Here is a 6,083-nt window from a genome sequence, read left to right as displayed (position 1 = left end):
ACAGTTTGTTACACATACAAGACCACTTGCTGGCAGCATACCTAACATTTTCATATTCTTTCTAAAAGTTAAGCTTCGGATTCTCAAAGCTAAGCAACCTACTTAATAAGTGGGTTTACCAGACTTGTTTTCCTGAATCGAATTGCTTGATAATACCACTTTGTATTTCTACAGCGCCTTAGTCCAGGAATCTCAAAATAATAGATATTATTTTACTCCCTATGGAATATTATGAATTGTTGGGAATCCAGTTTTCAAGTTAAGGAAAACACGGTACAGAAAGGTTTATGAATTTCACAGGGTCAGGCAGGTCTTCCCTGTCAATGACAATGTTTTTAAATGGTTATCGGGAACAGAACCTTTAACTATGCTGTAAGCTGTTCGTCGTTAGCATGATAATCCATGATTGTCCGTAAGAGATCAGCTTCTAGTGCGGATAGGACCAAAGCATATGACAGAAGTAGCCACATAAGACAGGCTTCCTCACCCTCTATCCTACGCTGATATGAACACCTTTAATGCATACGGCTCATGATTTACTTTCTTTTGAGCAGGCCTTTGTATCTTTTAAAATCTCCCTCTATAGGCAAGAGCATTTTTCACTTGAAGAAGGTAGTCAAAAGGCAAAAAAGGAAAGTACTAACCATATTTTCTTTAAATCCAAGGTGGTGTCAGTTATAGTCATTTTCAATGAGAATATCTCTATCAATGCTAATACAGTTACACTGAACTTCCAGCAGAAGTAAATTAAATTATGCAGGTTTATACAGTCAATTTGAGAACAAAATTGGCCTACTGTGTCAAAAGTGAAAACCTAACCTTATTATATATACTTTTCCTTCTTCTCCTATGCTGTGATTCAATTTAATTTAATCTAGAGATAATACTGAACCCAAATGTTCAAAAATATGTATTGATTGTCATAATTCAGTATGGTCGTCTTCTGAAGTGATTAAGCAAATAGTAAGGTTAACATATAACTGTTTTTTCTACCTCATGTACGCCATCACCACGAATTGAATGTTTTTCTTTACTGTTCAGCTCTAGCTGCAAGAGGAAGTCACTGAGGTTAGCTAGTAGTTGAATCCTAATTCATGGCTTAGTAACTGGAAGCTGCAAGTTTCCTGGGGTTTCCATGAGTTCAAGCGTGCTTCCCGTTATCTTGCTACGCGGCACACAGTGTTCTGGTTACCATCAGTGGTGAGGGATGCTTATGCCCTCCTGCCCATGGCCACGCTGGCTGCCTGCCATCGCTGCGCAGATTGGATCATCCTACGGGGCACCAACTTTCCTACCCTCTGGATACTCTAGAAATGCAGCAGGGAGCTGCAGCACTTTTCAGCGCTCAGTGCCTTGCTTCCTAGATTTGTTACACCATTCCAAGGGGAATGTCTTGGTAGGCAGTAATCTTGAATTCATTCTTAATTTCATCTAGATTAAGATAAAACAAAATTTTATTTCTTTAGTACTTGAAGTATTTTTTCACGATATTAACAGAATAACAAAGGTTTATATTAGACCTAAGTGAGGAAGTAAAAGAAAAACATTTAAACTACACATACTATTCACATTATTTCCATCTGATTTACCATACTACACTAGATGTCAAGGCTTCTTTGGTCCTAGATATTTTATGCTCATGTTACATCATTGGAAAATCCCTCTTTTGATGTAGCATGTTAGCTTTTATAGCCAATTTATTTTATAGCATTTGAAGTCTTCCTGAAGAGATCCAGAGGGATTTGATTTTATTCAACAAATTTTATTTTACTTTTAATCGAGGAGATCATCTGGCCATTTACCAGAATTTAAATAAGCATTGTTTCATTTCCCAGAATGTTGTCCCAAATCTGGGTACTTTACCCGATGTGCAAGCCAGTAACACACAGAGCAGAGGTATTTGCAAGTTTATTCCATTAATGTGCAGAAATAGAGTGCTCGTCCCAAAACGGGAGCACACCTTAGTTCCAAAGCTCTCCACTTTTATACACTGATTATTACATATTCAAACAATTAATATATATTCATTGTTATTCACTTTAATGATTGGTCAAGATTTCTTCGCTTCTGATGTAAATTAGAGCACAGACTCTGTCTTCTGCTTCCATTGTTCTCCTTTGAGTAGGTGGTATCATTTGGGTAGGTGGTCAATGAGTCGGTGGTCGTGGTCTCCCCCTGCCGGAATTACATTTTACCTACTGCTCCTCTGATCTTGGCAGTTCCAAGTGGTTTTCTCGGTTTGCTGACCAGGCCTACAGTTCATCACTCTCTTGACAGGAATACCCTGCCTATCAACAACGCTACATTGTCTGGTGGTTAGTTCCTTAATTGAATCATAGATAAATCATGTCTAGTTACTATTCCTCTATTTTAATACTAGGTAAATAATTGAATAGGGTTGGGGCAGTATAGTGGACTTGAGAAGCAGCAGGTTTCCTTGGTTGCTTCAATTACATTTTACATTTCATTTTCCTAGTTTGTGTCAATTTTACTAAAACAGGAAGAATTGAATGCCTCTTTGTTAGACCTGATGTCATCTGCTCTACTTGATTGTCTATTTAATGACTGCTTGCCTTAAGAAAGGGTATATCTTGTCCCCTCATCCCTTTGCTAGTTTTGGTGTTTCACTATGAAGCGTTTCCTCTATTGATACTTAGTTCTCTGTCAGTCTTTCCACTAACAAAAACCACCTGATACAAATGTCTACATGGGATAAATGTATTTACCTCATTACTGGGTGTTGCCTGAAATCAGACACAATGGTAAATTAACATTCTGGGATCACAATCCTCCAAATATTTCCTGGATTTTTTTTTAAGTAAGTAGAGGTTTTGGACCCAGTTTCTAAACAAATGTAAACTGACCTACTTGCATTGAATCTAGAGACTGAGGACAGGGGTAGATTTTATTCAAATGAATAAATAATTGTGTATACGCATATGTATTTAAAAAAAAATGGTGGGGTTTTTTTTGACTTACTGACCAAACTGAAATGTAAGGAAAAAAGTCTCATCTTGATTTGAAGTGTACTATTTTATTGTCTTGTCAAAGAAAATAAACATTTTAGGTCAAACAAAAATGTGCATTTGTGCCACATTTAAATATTTATATGTTATTCAAATGAAGCAGATTGATGCCAATTATTTGTGTATCTGACAGTTTTGCCCTGCTCCAACTATACTGCTATTAATGGCTGAAGAACTAAACTAAATGTGTGCAGGTGAAAAATATGAATTCACTACTTGTAACATACTCGGAGTCTTAACAAAATCATTACATTACTAAAAATTGCAAAAGAATGGGGTTTTGACAGCTGAATCACTGACTGGAAACAATTCTTCTGAAAAAAAAAAAAAAGCAGCACTTTTTTTAATAAATATAATCAACGGTCTACAGTAAAAGACATTTCCCAAAAATAGCCAATAAAATCAACTATTCAGAGACATTGCCGTGAACTAAAGAACTTATGAAACAGCTTTAATGTTTTTATTAGGCACTGTCTCTCCAGCTATTTGAATGAAGCAATAACTGAAGTTTCAAAGTACAAATGTCTCTAATCATGCTGAAAGAAGATAAAAAAAAAAAATCTCCCCTTAGGAATCCAATTAACTGCGTGACTATTATTTGTTGGGGTTTTTTGTTTGTTTGTTTTACGAATATATATGAGTGTTTTCCCTCTAGCATGAAAAAAGTAATACCTCTCTAATTACAGCACTGGAACTATCAGGAACAGTCAACTTTGCTTGCTTTTCCTATTGTATAACTTACATTTTACCTATTATTTAGAAAACACTGAAATTTCAACCTCCAAAGTGATTGCATGTGATTCAAAGGATGAGGGGAGGGTACGTAGAGCATGGCCCTACACCCCAGAGTGAGGTTCCCTCTAGGAGAGGAATTGTGCAATACCAGTTCATCTTCAGAAACAAGAAAATGTTACCCCCTTCCTTTCATCAGCTCCTCATTTTTTAAACTGCTTTACAAATTTTCTGTGTTGTTTACAAACTCCAGACCAAATTCTCCACTATTACAAATAGGTTAAACTCAGATGTCTTAATTTTCTTTGCAACAGCTTGCAAATTCCTCCTTCAGCTCCATCTCCTGTTCTCCATTAAGCTCTAGTACTTAAAAAAATAACATTTTTAAACTATCATTGGCCAACTTAAGTAAGAATGTAAAACCAGATGGCAATTTTTCTTCTAAGTCCTTCCACAGTTTTCATTCTCTGTAATTGAAAACATTTTTATCATACTCCCTGTACTTAGGTAAAAAATTACTTTGTTAACATGTTAACTTTTCCTTACCCAGTATCTTTAAAATACTTAAATCCTAGCATCTTAATGCCATAGCATCCCTTCAAGTCCAAGTTTGTTGCCTTTTATCTCAATCTTTTATCATTAATCTATTATTGTTCCTTATCACATTTGGGTACCAGTGAATCTACTCTTAATATGAGGTCTGCTAATAAAACACACAGTAGTGTGTTAAATGCTTGCATATTAAGTATGCTTGCATATTATGCAGAAAACAGTAAAGTGATATCTATGGCATGTGCTCCATCCATTGCTATGAAATGTAGTTTACAGTTTGTAAAAATAAATGCAATAAATATCAGGGCCAAACTGCCAGGTTTATTCCACGAGCAGGTAACGGTTTCTTTACAACTCTGTTAAGTATCTGGACATCCCTGAACAAATTCTCTTCACCAAGTGGACAGAATTTTACTCCTTATTGCCATGACCAAGCATGAAAATTTTAAATGAGGTGTCGGGAATCAGAAGTCCTTTTGAAAATGGTAAAACTAATCTCCTGTTAAAGGTACAGATACAAAAAATGTTATAGAAAAGGTCTGAATCTGACTTGAACCAAGAGAGTTTGAATATATCTGATTTCAGGAAACTTTAAATTTGATTCTCTTTCTTAATCACTTAATGTATGATTTGAAAACTTCACTGTAAGTGAAGGTGTCCTAAGCAAGTGTGCTCGCTTTTATTTATTACCACATCATCATTTCATTATTATTTATTTTTGTATCTAAACCTATTAACTGCATTATTACTATTACTATTATTACTATTTGGATTGTAGTAAAATAATTGTTTATTTTCTCTATGCTAATAATTATCAGTGTCCTGGTTTCAGCTGAGATTGAGCTAATTTTCTTTCTAGTGGTTGCTGTGTTTTCAGATTTGGTATGAAAGGAATGTCAATAATGCATGTTGTTTTAGTTGTTGCTAAGTGATGTTTATAGTAGTCAAAGACTTTTTTCCCCTTCCCATAGAAGCTGAGAGGGAGCATAGACAGAACAATGGAATATTCCATATAGCAGATATCAGTTCCATAGATGTCATGCTTGGTATATAAATGGTGGTTGGCCTTGGGGGGCAATATCTGTGATCACTGCTTGGGACAGGCTGGGCAACCAATTCACCAGGTGACTTTTGTCTTGTATATTATTTTACTATTATTATTATTGTTATTAATATTTTCCATTTATTGTTCTATTAAACTGTCTTTATCTGAACCCACATGGATTTTTTTCTGTTTCCCCTCCTTTTCTCCCTACCCTTCTAGGGGGGGAAGGGGGATTGAGAGAGAGGCTGCCTGGTCTTACTTGCTGGCTGGTGTTAAACTACGACAATCAGCTACTGTAATTAGCTTCACAATAGCCAGTAAATATGATGGCTTATAGATGAAACATTCCGTAAAAACAAGACACTGGACCAGTCATGTGCTCAGTGATATTATGAGTGAATGGTATTTAAAAAATATTAGCACTGAGAGCTGCACGATCCAGTTTGTGAGCTGATAGTGCAGGGTACAAACTGGAAGAAAGTGCTTCCACTAGTGAGGGGCTTCCTGGTAGGCAGCAGCTCAGTGGTGAGTATTCAGCCTTCAAGAGTCTCTAGCTGCTTTGGTTAATTTATTTTGTACAGCCTTCTGGCTACACACTAGTCATTACTTGTCTATAGTTCCTGCCCAGACCTCGGTTGCTTGTGATGTGTTTTCTACCACGCGCAAGTCTCTGTTCTACTTCCTCGGCTTCACAGTCTGTGATGCTATCCAATACCCACCTCATCTCA

The sequence above is a fragment of the Charadrius vociferus genome, unplaced genomic scaffold, assembly GCF_000708025.1.
Source record: "Charadrius vociferus isolate BGI_N301 unplaced genomic scaffold, ASM70802v2 scaffold65, whole genome shotgun sequence".
NCBI classification, from domain to species: domain Eukaryota; kingdom Metazoa; phylum Chordata; class Aves; order Charadriiformes; family Charadriidae; genus Charadrius; species Charadrius vociferus.
The sequence above is the reverse complement of the archived record's forward strand: the minus strand, read 5'-3'. Positions refer to the sequence as shown.